The sequence below is a fragment of the Calonectris borealis genome, chromosome 2 (assembly GCF_964195595.1).
Source record: "Calonectris borealis chromosome 2, bCalBor7.hap1.2, whole genome shotgun sequence".
NCBI classification, from domain to species: domain Eukaryota; kingdom Metazoa; phylum Chordata; class Aves; order Procellariiformes; family Procellariidae; genus Calonectris; species Calonectris borealis.
The window spans coordinates 59,754,558-59,771,341 of record NC_134313.1 but is presented as its reverse complement, the minus strand read 5'-3'; the positions used below and the strand labels follow the sequence as shown (position 1 = coordinate 59,771,341).

Genomic DNA, 16,784 nt, shown 5'->3' with positions numbered 1-16,784 from the left:
ATTTTACACTTCACTGCAGTTCAACTGTGTTATACTAAAGAGAGAGCAAGTGAGCACAAGCGGAAGGGGGAGGGAGAGAGAACAAAAGGGGACAGACAGAAAGCATAAAAGTGATCGCAGCCATTTTCAGCTTTACCTGCATTTAAGATTTTAGGTGAGGTACATCACCTCCAATGCACATCGCAACCTACATATGGTTACATCAACTCTGCATGGTATCATTTTTAAACCAGTGGGGTCTGGGGGTTTTTTTGGAGGGGAGGGGGAGAAATAAAGAAGATTAAGTACTAAATTAGGAATTAATACCTCAAAAAAATCTCCCAACAAGGCGGGGGGGAGGGAAAGTATAGAAGACAATTACAACTTCACATTTTCCTACCACTGGATTACTGAATAAACAAGGATTTTTAAATGGTTCTTTCCTCCTGTGTGGCTACACCTCTTGACAGTACATTTTAGAATAAGCTGCAACAAATAAAGACCACATGTATTCCATGAGGTGTGCAGCAAGATGTCTTAGTCCTGATTTTTAAAGTTGCAGCTCAACCTTAACTTCAGAGGCTCTCCCAACAGCCTGGCAGCAATCTGCATGAACTAGTATGGCAGAATTCCCACCCCTGCACATACGGTTGTGTCTGTCCTTTCTTAATCATCTTTGGTCTCCTTTGGTTTGGATCAGTTATCTCCTGTCAAATCTTTTTTTTAGTTTCTGCATTAGATTTTTTTGTTATTGATTACCATATCCCCAAAGAAACAAGACCTAGCAGAGCAAGATGGCACAGGATCCCATCATTAGCGCTAACCCACATCCTGCCCAGATTTCACAGCAAGTTTAACACAAGGATCTAACCTTGCGAGTATGCTGGATTTCCAGAACATTTGGTGGTTGAAGCAAAACATGCACAAACTTTGTACAAGTTCCAAAATACCCATCACTCTCCGCTTGAGAACTGCACAAGGTACGCAAGCCTAGACAAAATAAAATAAGACTACATGCATTTTATATCTCAGTTTCCTTACCACTCTTAGGTCAGCAACCCAAGGATCAGAACCCTCTAAAAAAATCCCTACTACATGCAGCTTCTCTTCCTGAAGAGAATCCTGAAGGCGGCATCTCTCCTGTGTAGACAGTTTCTCCATTCCTCATCTGGTTCCATAATTAACTCAAAAACCCTGCTACAAAAGCCAGCCTTTGTTCCTTTCAAACATCCAAACCTTTCACATCTCTGTCTTCACACAGTCTCCATTCCTCTACTACAACTTCTCTTTCCCCATTTCAGTTCTCCAAATGTTATTACTACCAGTAGGCCGAAGAAAAGTGGCTTTTTTTGGACACAGCCATGTTATTACCTTGAACCATTCCTATCTGACAGAGAGCCATCAGAGGTTTAATGACCTCCACTGTCACTGGCCAGGGAGATACAAGACTCAGTCCTGACAGCAGATGGCTGATTCATACACACTGACGTTCAGCGATTCAACAATGATATGATCACGCTTAGCCTATAAATTATAAAAACAGCAATTCTGTGAAGCATGACCTGAAATTTCAAGGGACTGAAGCATTTCCGAGTCTGAACTTGAGATCTGGGTCAAAAAAATGTCAGCTGTGGATCTGCAGAATTTTTATCATCTCATCAGACTGGAGCTCTCTTTTTCACAAATAAATGATGTTTGGAAGGCCCACGGGCATGTTTCGTGACAGCAAGGCAGGACTGTCATAGGGGGCAGGATGGGCCACCAAAACACTCACTCCTTCTGTGCAGTGTGTAAGAAACTCTTGTAGGGTCTAGGCAGACTGTAAACTGAAGTCTGTCATACTTCGCTGACTGTGCACTTGGGCACAAAATCTAATTATTAAAACTTTTATTGACTAAGTCCTATAATAATTAATTATAGTAGATGAAAGAAAGAGTGCACTTGTTCTGCAGTAATTACTGTAAGCGTTCAGGTTTGGCTATGATATGGTCACCATTTCTCACAATGGAGCACAGCAAAAGAAAGAAAAGGGTGACAAGAAAATAAGTACTTGAAAAGTACTCACATCCTCAGGAACAGTGAATGTTTATTTTTACTAGCCCAAAAGTAAGCATATCTTTATATTACACAAGAGCACCCTCAGCTGAAAGCAAGAATTTGACATCTCTTACTTCTTCAATGCATACACTAAACAACAGGTTACTGAATTAGTCTCTTTGCGGCGCTCTCTGTGTCTCTCATACCACACCATATTTTATAAGTATGTGTCACTCAATGCTGAATGAGCCATTTGACTTTATAGTTCAGTGGCTAGGATCTCATTTTCAAGTAATTTTTTTCATTAGACAGAACAGAAACATTAACTGGGTTTTCCACATCCAGGCAAATAATTACCAATATGCTGGCTACTCTGGGCATCTCACTTCCCTTCCTCTTCCCTCCCCACCTCTTTCATCTAAGAGGATTCCTTGAAACCAATATATTTCCACAAAAAAAGACCAGGGCTAAGAAATCAAAATCTTCCAACATCTAAAAATTACTAGTAAGGTTTAGCTACAGCTATGCATATGGATATATATCTATACCTACACATCAACACATACATATATACAATTGCTGTAAAATACGTATCAAAAAGATCATGATGTTGTGGTACAGCCTGGCTGAAATGTTATTGGCATGAGGTTAATTTGACCAAATTTAATTTGACCTCCTCTACTGGCAAAAGATTAGTTTGTTTGAATTACATTTACCTTTCTGGAAGTGTTTCAGAAAGTCTTGTCTAGTTTAAACTCATCCAATACAACATAATGATATCCATGAAGTCCAGAGAGTCAGGAGATTCTTCCTTTTCCTTCTAGTTGTGAATATTGAGTGTGATCTACAAGGAAAAGAAAGTGGGGGAAAAAAAGTCTGGCAGGCAATCCTTCGTGTTCTCAGTGGGTTAGTATTTTCAAAATCCTTACAGAACACGGCACTGACTCCAGAAGATCAATCAATCAATCACTACTGGGTTTCCAGAAAGAATTCAAAGCAGATTTTGTTCTTCCCTAGGGATATCAACAAGCCACACCAACGATTCATTTTTCCATGTCAGATACTCTGTCTCTCTCTTCACTGTCTTAAACACAAAGATACTAAAGTGAAAGGCCTGGTGTTCTTCTGCTTCTTTTTTAAAAAACTGTAACGTACAGTTTGCAATTGCTGCTATAAATTTAAATTTAGAATCAGGGAATTTGTAACTTTTTGTTTGAACTGCCCTAAGAAAAAGGTTACAGTTTCTGTGCTGTAGCACAGAATAACATAAGCAAAACCATGAAAAACATAAAATACCCTTTCTCCTATTAGACACTTCAATTAATCAACAGCTATTGGTGGGTAAGTTAAGTACTCAACAGCTTTGTCGAATAAACATGTTTTAGTCTGTGAAAAGTTCAGCAAACTTTATTCTCCACAGTGTTCTGCTAACTCTGGGATTTCCACTTTTCTAGGGAACATCACTTTTTCTGGATAGCACATTGAACGCGTAATTTTGCAGATTCTCATGCTATATAATATCAGCTCAATCTTTCTCGTTCTTTCAGTAATAGCAAGCAAACTCACAAAAGCTTTGCCTCAGATTTCACAGGCATGTGTGTGCCTTTCTCTGAGTACCCAGGCCGCCGTGCCAATATGTAGGATTAAACTTTTTCCAAGGTTGAATAAGCCACCATCTGTCTATCTTGCGTGGTGCTGTGCGCCATCCGGGAGACTTGTCCCTTAGAGCGTGTTTCTACCGTATGTCACTCCTGAGTGATCAGTTATGCCAAGACATTTGGGAAAAAATGACTAAGTCAAGCTGGAAAACCCTTTCCGAATTCCAGAGGAGGTTTGCCAAGCCTGTATTTGCAAATAACTTCGCATCCAGCGATTTTTGCATATATTGTATGTAATTATAAATAACCTTTACCCAAACAAACGAAACAATTATTTTGATCATGTACCTGCCCTCCATCGTCCAGAACTCATGTACTTTTTAGTAAGCCAAGAGATTCAGGTATGATGTATCTTCAGGAAAAATACAAGGAACTTTTATAGAAGAATTGTGACTTTTATGATAATTAAGTTAAGAAAGGAAAAAAACAGACATAAAGAATATATTTCAAGAAAGGCTCTACTTGGTATTTTAAAGCCACAACAAATTAGTAATTTCTTTCAAAATACTCCACTAAAAATACCTAAGACAACTGAATGCAAGGCTTTTTCCTAATAGTAACTGTATCTAAAGTGCTCACCTGCACGCAGAGTGATCACCTAAACTAAATGTTAAACTGCTGATATATCATAGTTCATGCAATTAGAATTTGTCTAATAAAGAATATGACTATCCTATTCTAGATTTAAAGAACCATTTTATGTTCCAATTCCTCAATTATTAAATTAAAACTCAAGGCAGCATTGTTCTTATGGCCAGCTCAAGGCTGCTCATTTACATAACTGACTTTCAAGGGCACTTGGTTACACAGCAGTTAATACCAGCAAAGAATCTACCAGATCTGGTACTTAATGTTAAAGAAGACATTCTTGAGAACATTAAAAGAAGAGAAAAATTAGTAAGTCGTGATTACAGCCTCCCTGAGTAAGTTTAACATGGGAGGGAAATCTATTCCTAAGGGCAACAGTAGAAGTATTAAATATCAGAAGACAGATTATAGGAATTATTACATTTAGTGACAAAAGTGAGATGAGGAGCAGTACTGAAGTCCAAGAGAGAACATTCACAGAAGTCTGAGGATCCTTTGTCTGTGTTTTGCCTTCAGAGTTTGGACAATCATTGAAAAAAGGGGAAGATGTGAAACAGAATTCGCTATGGCCCACTGGGATTTGCAGAAAAAAGGGCAACAAAAAGCAGAAAAAGTTCATGTTAGACGAAGAAAATCAGTTCTGAAAAGAGGTGATTATGAAAGGAAAATGAGATAAATTATCACCTCAGAATGGATTACTATTTTTTTTTAAATGTATTTAATTTAAACAGTCTGCACAAAGACGAGTGTGAGAGTATTTCCGTCAAGTGACAGGTAACAAATTAATCTATGAAGTAATGAAAGCCTCATACTGCAACACTGCCTTGCGGAATGGAAAGAAGAGAGGAAAATAAATATAGAACAGCTAGGCAAAATTTGACTACTTGCCTACATAACACACCTAACGATTTTGAAGCCAGCATATTTTTTGAAAGGCTCAGCTCCTTCCTGGCCCACTCCGACAGCCTGAGGCATTCCCACTGCTCGGCCAAGAGATGCTGGAGATGCTGGTTCTACAGCATACTGACCCTTCTCATCCCAATGGGAAATCTTTAGACTAACGTGTGTCTGCTCTGACTAATGTTCCCCTTGCTTCTTGCATCCATTTACAGGTCCAAGTAATCTCCCCTTTAGGATGAAACATGATTTGGGTATATCACTGACTGACTCAGAGGGCTGCAAATGGGGACAAAAGGAGGGGAGGGAAATTTATCAAAGTTGCCAATTAAGAAAATTCTTATTCTGGATGAGCATTTGCGCTATGAAGCTGGTAAACAGCTTCCTCACAGAAGGAGCAGCTACATAGCTTCTGCACGATCATCTCTTGCCAGAACTACAGTAGAAACAATAGTTTCTCCTACAACAGTCATCATGAAGATCCCCACGTATCTGTACGGAAAAACTACAAAGTAAACAATATGAAGAGAGAAAACACTAAAACATGGAGAAAGATTAATTTTTTTCTTTCCCTTTATGTTCACCTGAGGAGGCTCAGGATCTGTCACCTGTTTGTCCCACACTAGTGTAGACATACAAGCAAGAATCCTACCAATCTTTAGGAAAATGATGGTTTTTAGTTTGGTTTAATCACTATAAGTCCCTTGAAAATGATTGGCACACATAGGCAGTGTTAATTTGTGTTCCACTCCAAACATGTACTAAGCCTCAACGCTCACTGTTGTTCTCACAAACTTTTTAGGAAACTCTCCTATGCGCCTAGAATTCATAAGCTCGGGATTCCAACAATCACATGCAAAACCATTCCTCTAGGAATAAATTCACTCTGCGGCCCAACTAAATATTTCTGCTACATAAACCCAAAACTTAACTGAAACATCTGCTAATAAACATAAGACTAGGACAGGTAAAAGGCAGCAACAGTGAAATTTATTTCCATAGGAAACCTCATTTAGAGGGTATGGCTGTGGAGACAGTGTTTACAGACAACAAAGGCTCTCCAAGCACAAGGTCAAACTAGAAGAGTTGTTATGTTCTCCGAGACACCCATCTGCAGGGTATTTCATGTTTTCCCACATTCATTCATCGAAGTTCATTCCCCAGCTGAGACTTTGGGCCCTAATTGGCAAGAGTTTCTTTCACCAACCAAGACCTAAGGGAGAAAATACAGGTTGGTGGAAAGCTATCAAATGTCACTAAAAACTGCAAAGGAGCCAGTCCTCTAATATAAAGCCCATTCTGCAAGCGCTACGGTACTACAACATAAAAAGAGTTCGTTCCTCAAAACGTTAATGCAATATTAAAACAAAGTGCAGCCCCTTTTCTCATCAATAATCAGTATTCATAAACTAACTCAAACAAAAAAAATCTCTACATGCAATGTAAAAGTAGCTTGGAGTTTATTGAGTTACCTTTGTTAGGGGTGCAAAAAGAGGGATTGGGGGGGCAGGGGGAAGGTTTGTTTTTTCCACGCACAGAGATAAAGCAGTTTTCCTCACGTATCTTTCCTCTTCTTCACTTCCCCCCTCCTCCACACAAAACCCAAGAAAATCTGCCATTGCTTTAGGTCAAAGGAAAAACAGGCCCAGGTGCCGTAAGCCAAACAACGTACAGGTTTGCTATCTCCCCTGCTGTTTTGGCTCGAGCTCTTCAGACTGGAAAATTCAGAAGCACGATCTCCCAAGCTCTATAAATGCCAGAACCATCTAAGAGGAAAATAGGACAAGGCCACCCCCAGGCAAGTTTGTACTAAAATCTGCTGGCTGCAAGGCAAAAATACAGTAAACATCGCGTAGGGACAGACTGCTCCTTGGAAAATATTCCCCGAGCTTCCAACGAAAGGCTGCGCTAAAGGGACTTCTGGAGGAAAAAAATGCAATGTTTTAAGATCCTTGTGAGGAGTTAGCAAGCTAATGGCACACTCAACGACAAATTGTGTGACAGGCAATATGTTTTTGACATTAATCCAGAGAAGAAATGTAAAAGCGACATTGAACGTTCTCTACAAAGCGGTAAGAGATTCAGTATCCTGGAATATTTCTGCAGTTCAATAAGGAAATTTCACTTTTGTCGGCAATTGATTTCATAGAATAAAACACCTAATAATAAGCAATTAAACCATCAATATAATCATCTTGTCTTTTCAGGAAAGACAATTTAAGTTAAATTTTTGCAGTCCTTGAGAGATGAACTTTGCAACTGATTACTGTATGTTTTACCGTGCTCTATACTGACTCAACCTAGAACAACAAGCCAAAAACAGAAGTTGAAACATCCTTTTTCCTGTGTAGCTCCAATTTGCAGTAGCAAGAAGCTAAACAACATGCTCTCCACCAGATGGCTGAAATAAAAAGAACACTCTTTCTGATTAATTAGGAAACAAATGAATCTGCTGTTAGCACAACAAGTTACCATCAGGAAACCTGGGCTCCCATTAAACTTTGGTACTCGTGCTTTCTCTGCAACCGCGTTCAAGACCATCCCCGGATTTGTCTCTCATTCCAGAAGCAAAACATTACACACCAGTCCATCACGCACAAGTATCACACCAGATACTGTATAACCAAAAAGCATATTGGCCCTTTTCACAGACAAATAACACTGTGAGAGAGAGGAGTTTCCTGAAAGAGGAAGTGCCCATCAGAATAGAAATGAATGAAGGTCTCCTAGCGCTGAGGAATCACCCCAGGCAGAGTCGCTAGGTAAAACAACACATCCCTCGTCAGGGTTCAGTGAGCAATGGAGGCTCATGCGTGCACACGCGAGCTCTCCAGCTGGTCCGGGAAACGGAAATCCCCAGACCAGATATAGCACAAGGAGCATGGATGTGACAGCCCGAGCAACAGAGGCCAGGCCATGGTTCCCTGATGAGGCTGCCAAGGATGACTGTTAACATCTTGAGTGAAGGTTCAGGACACAGTTGCAGGCACCGGGAATGGAGTGGGGGAAAGGCATAAAACACACGGAACATGCACAAAACACAGGAAAGTGCATGCACTTAGAACATGAATGTAACTTGTGGTGCTACTGAGGTGAGTTACCTCGGGAAGAAGGGAACTGAGCTCACCCAGCCCGGGGAGGTGCGGAGAGCTGCAGCTAAAAGCTTTCGATGTTGTCATTATTCCTCTGCTTTCAATGGAAGACCTGCTGTTTCAGCAACATACAGTGTGAGCTCCAAAACTGGGAAAGGCATATTCAGGAAAACCATGCCCTGTTGCTAAGGCAAGAATACTGAAGCAGAGAGCTCTTAGTGGCATGAACAACCGCTTTTTCGCACCAAACCTGGAACCTGGTGTTTCAGTAACAGTGGTTAAAGAAGGACCACTTCAGAAGAAGGTAGCAATGCACTGAGAAGGAACCTGCCACGTTTGAGGTCTAAAGCACACCTTCTTTAACAACAACATGCGTGCCTAAAGAGGCACAATGCCTTACTAAGAACCCAGAGCTGCCAACAACCCACACCGCTATAACTTAAGAGTATTTCTCCTATGTGCACAACTGAAGTTCTCAAACACGCCAAGAGAGTTATTTTCTAGGGAATGGTAGAGACATTTACTAGAAACTAAATCCAAGACTGCTTTTTAAAATCCAAGTAAAGGTACTATATCCTCTTAAGTAACTGAGGAAGCTGGGAGACTAAATAAGAAAAACCAAAAAGGCTTCCTCACACATTAAAGAAGGATTCCAATAATTTTATACATATAGGGAGGCCACTTAATTCAGCTAAATGAGCTTATCTCACTTTTCCTTATAGGCTTGGGATAGTTATCTACTGCGGGAAATACAAAACTGCAAAAGACCATAGAAAACACTAATGTTTCAAAATGCACCTATCCATTACATGATACATACAATTACAGAAAAAAATGGTATTTTTTCTTGAGCATGTAGTGTCAGAAAGTGGACCATGTAAACTTCCAGCAAACACAGTATTCTTTGGCTTTTAAGAAGTGTTTTAAGAAGACCCACCTCTCTTTTGTTTGCTTATACTCTTACTTTATTTAATGCCTCCTAGGACTCGTGTTGGAAGAGACAGTGAACAACTGAACCTGTGCACCCTCTCCCCATCACTCACAATATTGCAGACCTCAAGATAGGTCTGGATAGAGAGTCCAGTTTTCTTTGTACATCAGCCTTTCTGTATCTCTTATCACTGCTGCTTTCTCCAAATTTTTCCCATCCTACTGTATTGTTTCTGAGCTGAGGGGACCTAAACTGCACATGATATACAAGATGCTGGTGAGCCATGAACTTACACAGGGGCAACAAGGATGCCGTCGGTTTAAATCTCTATTCCTTTATTAATATTTTCTAGCATTTCATTTGCTTTTGTCATCAGTGTAGAGTACTGAGTTCCTGTTTTACATTGCTGTTTACCATGATCTGGTAACTGATTCACTCATGGTAACAGTCAGCTCCAAGCTCATAATTTTTTAGTGGAATCACAGTTATTTTTCCCCATGTAGATCACTTCTCATTTATCTGCACTGAATTTTACCTGCCCTTACACTACTCAGTCACTACAGCCATGTCAGGCACTCCTCCAATTCTTCATGGTTCAACTCAAACTTACTACTACAAACAAGCTAGTATCATCAGCAAACTTTCTCACTTCATAAATGAGCCCCTTTTCCAGTGTACTTTTTATATGTTGAATACACGAACTAGTCCAACTACACTGGTGACTGCCAGAAAGGACCACTTATTCCTACCTTATTCTTCCCATCTTTTACCCACATATTAGTCCATGACATGACCCTCCTTCTTCATGCACAGCTGCTTGGCTTCCTTCTGGTAAAGAACGTTGTCAAAGACCTCTGAATGCCATCCAGATCTTTTTTATTCACTTGCGCATTCACTCCCTCAAAAGGCTTCAGTTACTTTGAAAGGTGGCATTTCCCTTCGTAAAAGAAAAGTTGACTCTTCCCGCAGAGCTTGTATTCATTCAGGTAAGCAACACATTTGTAAATACCACATTATGAAGTAGATATTATCCTTGCAATAGATGAATTCTGCATCTTTGCAGACAAGATGTTAGGGAACAAAGGAATGTAATTTTCTGCCTTTTTTTTTTAAAAAAAAAAAAAAGACTCATAACCTTTTGCTTCTTTTGAAGCCAAACAGCCAGGGAATTGAAGGTACCACCAACCTCTCCCCTTTATATATGGCTCCATATATGACTAAGAAGTCACAGGCACAGTAACAATTTCTCCTCTTGTAACTCTTCAGTGAAGACAAGACTTCATTCATTTTTCTACCATTTTTTAATCTGAGGAACAAAAAGTAAGCAAATATTAAAAAAATTTGAAGTATTTTCCTGCTGCTTGCCAGATGTGTGAGACTGCTGGCAACTGCACAGCACCAGAAAATTTTCTGAGTCAGCAAGTTACAGCTTCTCCCAGGATTTCTCCTTGATCTTGGGCAAATTTCTACTATTCTTTACCAGATTAATAGGCTAATTTCCATCCCCCTATTGGCTCATTTTTCCTGATCATTTAGTTAATGGCACAGGGAATTGTGTCCTTCCAGCCTCCCATCCTAGCTGTTTCCTGCTAGCACACCACGGAGGACACAGGTACACCCACCTGAATTCTGAAAAGATCTGACAATGATTTGTAGGAGTTAGAGATGGGAAACTGATTCCACTTACTCCCATGTGTTCCTGCATTAACACTAGCCACAGCCCAACCCTTAAATTTATGCCTGAAACCTGCAATGACTCCTCTCATAAAAGTTCTCTCCTAACATTTATCCTAGCAGTATCTGTAACACCCTCAGCTTCTTTGATACTACCACTTCCAGACTCTTCTATCTGGCTCGTTCGCGTGAACGGTGGCCAGAAGCTCTGAAGAGCACAGGACACAAGATGAGTGCTAGCACCCTCAATTTGCATTACATCTCACATCAAATAACGAGTTTACCAACAAGCTAAAAAGACGAAGAAAGCAGCACAAAGAAAAATTTCCACAAAGTGTGGCTTCGTCATTAAAATCTCTCTTTATATGAGCTTTCTTGTTGGGTTTCATTATATGGAGAGGCAGAGAGCTCTGTAAACAGATTTGCTTAGTTTCCATGTCTGTTGCCAAATTTCCATCCTGCGGAACCAATTTTAAATAGAAAAAAGTGTCTCTTCCCATCCTCTGTTCCTCAGTGTCATTCTTATTAAGAATACAGAGTAAAGATTGAACGGAAATGAACTAGTCACAGTGGGGTTCAAATCCAAATATTAACTTTTTTTTTTAATTGCCAAAAAAAATCCAGATCACTTTGATCCATAATTCTTCCTTTCTTGCAGCTACGGAAAGTTTTTAAACTGAAGGCTGCCAACAATGACCTTGTTATAAACTGGAGTTCACAGTTATTTTTATGGAATTTTGTCTCAGTAACTTTCAGCTCAAGCAGTTCTCATGAAAATATTTCCAAACCACCAACTTGGCTAAATATTTCCAGTAAAGCAAAATAATCCTCAGCTCCTAAAAAAACTGTACTTCTTTTTTTAACTTCACTTTATCCTTCGGAAAACTAGTACAGCTTTAAAAATGGGAAAGACAGAAAAGGGAGAAAGGAGACAAAAAAAATCTGAGAACTTCAAACAGCCTATAGTATCGCTGGGTTATAGCAGATGCAGAACTGGTAATGGAGATGAGATATGGGAAATAATCTCCCACGTATACATAAGTATTAATAGCAATGGCAAATAAAAACAAAATGAATACTGTAATTCGAAATAGCATAGTACTTGCCTAGCAGAAAGCTCTCAAATAGATCCAGCCATTGTTAGCCCATGCTCACACCAGAGTTTCCACACTAACATAAAGGACCTCATAAATGGGAAAGAAAATCTGATAGACTTTGTATTACCATTTTGTGTAGCTTTTTCGGAGAGGGAGTACAAAGGAATCATTTATTATAACCTTTTTCGTATCTGTCAGATGTTGCATGTTTTATGTAACTATCACACATTTGGCAAACTCGTCCTACCTACCCATATGCTAGGGAAAAGCTCAAACTGTGGAAGAGAAACCTTCCTCCACAAAGTAAATTTCCTCTTTGAGAGGAGCTGTGAGTTGCACCCAGGGCTCCAAGATCTCCGCGTTCTCCTCTCGTTGCTAGGACTGATACTTTCACATAACCCAGAACTCGCACATCTGCCTCCCTGGGAAGCAGAACTATCCATCCTGTGCTTTACACACGCCAAAACAGCAGTTCCATTGGATCATTTCACATACCGGACCACAAGGCAGACGCAGTACGACCAAAGCAAGCACTCATCCATGCACCTACAATGGCTTTTTCAGAACGCAAGTGCCAGATGTGTTTGCACGACTGGCCAGTATATTACCATCACTAGTGACCAGGTCCACTACCTGAAGCAGAATAAAAGGACACCCACATCCAGGAGCCCACCACAGACTCAAGGGCAGTCAGCTGGGCATTAGAGCTGCTCCCAGGGGCCAGCCCACACGGGACGCACCATTCTGCTTGTGACAACTCTTGATCTTTCACCTCAAGCAGAAGAGGCCTGCGCCTCTGATCTTGAATTCAAACCTCATTCATCACATGTAAGAAACCAAAATATGTAAGCTCCATAGGTAGTCCTGAAACTGGTATTTTCCAGCTTTTTACTGCAGTACGTAGGGAAAATGGCAGCAGCTGTAACGAGTGGGAGCTGCCACCAGAATGCCCCAGCAGAGGAATGAGAGGAGTGTATGGAGAGCACGTAAGAAGCTATGGAGAAACAGAAGAGGGCATGCCACAGAGCACTTGCAGCACGACTTGAGAAAAAAGAAACCCACCTCAAACAATGGGGTTAAAAAAGAAATGGCAGTGAGGAAGCAGATGCTGAGAAGAGTCCAAGTGCAGAAGCACGGGAGAGGCTGTTCCGGCAACCAAAAAGACCCTTCCTTCTTGGCTCACCATTAAGACACATTTTAGAATTTAGCATTTTAGAAACAGATTTGCAGAGCAAACTGGTAGCACATTTCATTCACCAGAGCTTTCACCTGCCATATATCTATACAATTTAAAAATGTTTTCAACTAAAAACATTTACTAATTAAATACTTCACATAAATGTCATAAACAGTTGCGTATCTTGGCAAATATGCACCACAAGCAGTCCTCACAACACAACCTCACTATCAGATCCCACGTTCTTTAGCAGGTTCAACTGTGAGACCAAGCAGGAAATACCCTTTACCTTCAGTATCAGGAGTCAGGGCATGCTGGTAGACCTTGTGTGGGACTTTTCAAACTGCAGACGGACCAATTTACTTTATCTACTAGGGCTGTCAAGTCAAAGTTTGTTGCCAACTTTGTTTGGAAAGCTGCTTCATCACCCTTTGGAGCCACTAGCCTTGAGTTGAAGAAAAAAAATTCTGTAAATCAAATATATACACACAGTTTAAAACCGTGATATATTTGAGTTAACAAGAACTCAGGGAGTCTGTGATTTCAGCAACCACAGTAGGGCTTCTGAAAGGGAAGATCAAGAGTCACTGTTTTGAAAGGAAAAAGTGAGCTGTCAAGTGACTGATGGGGAGGTTGCAACAGGATGTTTCATTGCATTTGTAGAAAATAGCACTAAGCCCATCCATGAAACAAGAACAGAAAAGGGATTTAAGGCATTAAAAGATACAGCACTTGTTGTTTCTTAATCTAGAAAATGAATCCTATGAGGAAGTATGATGGAATAAGGGTGGGACAGACAGAGGGACAACTAAAAGACCTTCAGGATACAAGTAACTTGTCCTGACTGAACAGGTTCCAACCAAAGTCTTACCAATACCCTACACTGCCATTGCAAAGAAAAAGGGGAGCAAATCCTCGTTCTATTCCCTGCTGGCCCACCCGAACACTAGATCTGAACCTGATGGACAAAAGAAATCTTCAGTGAACAGAGCAGGGAAAAAATGTATTCCATGTTCCCAAAGACCTTTTCCAATAAGGCTGTCACACCACCATCTCATGACTTGTACATTTTATTAATCTGTAGTGAAACCAGCTGAACGCAAACGTAGTCATTTTAACTGTCCACATTTCTACAATTTTGACAGTATGAATCCTAATCTGACTCCATGCATCCCTTCAAAACATTAGAAGTATATTCATGCTTCCTTAAAACCTATGTGCCAAATGATAGTTTTGGTTATGCCAATCAATATATAGGTAAGGCCAAACATGCATACAGAATGTAACATATGACTTAGTGGAGACTGTGTGATGTGTCACACCTTGCTGTTTCCACCCTTCAAGGAAAAAAGGAACATGTATTTACAGCTGAGTCCAGAGCTAGCCCCTTCTTTGAGATAGAGAAGAAAAAAAGACAATACACAGTCTACTAAAAGAGTAAACCAGAAGAAATTTGTCAGTTATGTGCCTAATCTTCTCCTTCGTAGCTGCATTAAGGCACCTTCACGTGCACAGAGCACAGCATGCTGTAACAACTTAGTCAACTATGTCACAATACTTCACCACATTTGTAAGTTCTGCAGCTTATGCATCCTCCCAAGTCTTCTTCATAATACTTACTCATCCAGCTAGAGAAAACATAAATAATCTAAAGAACCAATAATATACATGTTTTACATAATACGTCTTGCAAGATAAGACTGTGGAACCAGCCTAATGAATTAGAGCAGCACTAAAACTGCAAGAGGTCTGAGTCACACTAGTTAGCTAGTCAAAACTAGTTAATGTCACATGATTTACACTGTTTTCAAGAATTCACCTATATTTATGACTTTTTTGATGGCATTAAAAGACCTCACAGCCGACCCTATCACAGGAAAAAACCTACCACCCATTGCCACTGACTGCCTGGAGAAAGGTAACTCCATTTGGCTGAGAGACAGTGAGTGAACCAACACAAGAGAGTCACCTGGGACAATGAGGGTGTGACAATCACTAGGAATACAGTGAAGCAAATCACATGGGTGAAAAAAAGTAGTTTTACGTATGTGGAGTATCTTCTCTCAAGTGGCTTCATCTTAAAGCGCTTCATCATAAAGAGCTTCACCTGCGAAACCACCTAAACATGAAAGGAAAAAGTGATTCTCTGGTAACTGTATCTGAATTTTTCAGCATCTTATAAAAATCTAAACTACCAATCTTAAAATGATAACTACTTCTAGAAGATCACAGTTCCATCTGAATTCTTTTAACCTACGAGTAACACTTTAAAACTATTTTTTCTTGTCGCAGCACTTTCATGTTTGACTTTTCTGATGTTCATTTAACAACTTGCATTTTTTTGATGTTCATTTAACAAACAGGTCCAGACAGCTACTTTCCCTTTTCCTGTCACTAGGCTTCTGCTAAGCAGCAGGGGTAAAATCTTTACAATAAAAAATTTTAAAACATAGATTACTAGATATATTTCAGCAGCTTTAGTATATAGAACTACTTGCAATTCAGTCAGCTCCACGCAGTAGTTAGGACTGATTATGTTACTTTAACTGTTACTAGTATCAACACAATTCCCAGTGATGAAAACATCTGTGCAATGAAAAGCCAAGTAAGGGAGAAGGGGCAAGAACAGAAGAAACCTGTGAAAAAAACCAAGGAAAAGGGAAGAAAGCAGATTCAAGAAGCTTTGGAAACTGCAAAGGCAGGCAGTGAACTGAAAATATATTTTATGAAAACATAGACTTTTTTCCCCAGACAGCTAAATTTTTTTGTTAATGGATAACACTTCGTTAATATATACTTTCTGTACGGAAACATTAAAAGAAGGAAGCAGGGAAAAAAACAGCAAGTGACGTATACAAAATTGCCCACTCGTTTCTGTCCATGGCCATCTTTTTCTTCTCCGGTCTGTTTTGGAGCATCTACAGCATTAACACAGAGAGAAGGCTGTAACTAGAAGCTTAAATATGACAGAATACAGACACTTGCCTTGCATGCACACTGTCACTATGAATTAGGCGTGAGTTGACAAGCTAAAGACCTGGCTTGCAGTCTCATCATTCAATCATCCATCCAATCTCATCAATTGAGCAAGGCAGTAACACATGTCCCCTCTAGCTTAAATGACAGCAAAACTGTGGGTTGTAATCACAGGTCATCTTCAAAGGACACTTATCATTAAGGATGGTTTTGTTCCGAATCAATTGTTTATTGAGAATTACTCTAATATGATACTTCTCTCTGCTCCTTTTAACTGTTGCATTTAACACCATTTAGAAGAACGTATCAAAATGAGAACTTTATAATTTCTTAGGAATAAGCTAACAATAAATGACATTGGGCAGAATGCAAAATTAGCCATTTACAGTCCAAAAACTTTGACAAAAATAAGGTCATCTAGATGAACTTCCACAACTGAATCTCTAGCTAGTGCTAACCTACGGTGCCTTATTTACAGTCTAAACTACGTTAACCATGTAGAAGCTGTCTCAAATTACCCTGGACATAAAAATTTGAAAAATAAACCAAAATATAAATGACAACATAGGTACCCTTAAAAAACAGTGCCTCATTTACACGTAGCATCTAACGTTTTTGTAACATGTAAAATGCATCCTTTCTTCTAAATTTGCCCAATCAGGATTTTGTTCTTTATTG

General features: G+C 39.8%; 1 long non-coding RNA gene across 1 annotated transcript; it reads right to left on the bottom strand.

Moving 5' to 3' along the window:
• Window positions 1-2,762: 2,762 nt before the first annotated feature.
• Window positions 2,763-15,240, bottom strand: LOC142078212 (uncharacterized). Its single transcript, XR_012672156.1, has 3 exons — window positions 15,100-15,240; window positions 13,420-13,575; window positions 2,763-2,860 (listed from the first exon to the last, which is right to left on the bottom strand). It is a non-coding gene; the product is annotated as an uncharacterized LOC142078212 (long non-coding RNA).
• Between the last annotated feature and the right edge of the window lie 1,544 nt (window positions 15,241-16,784).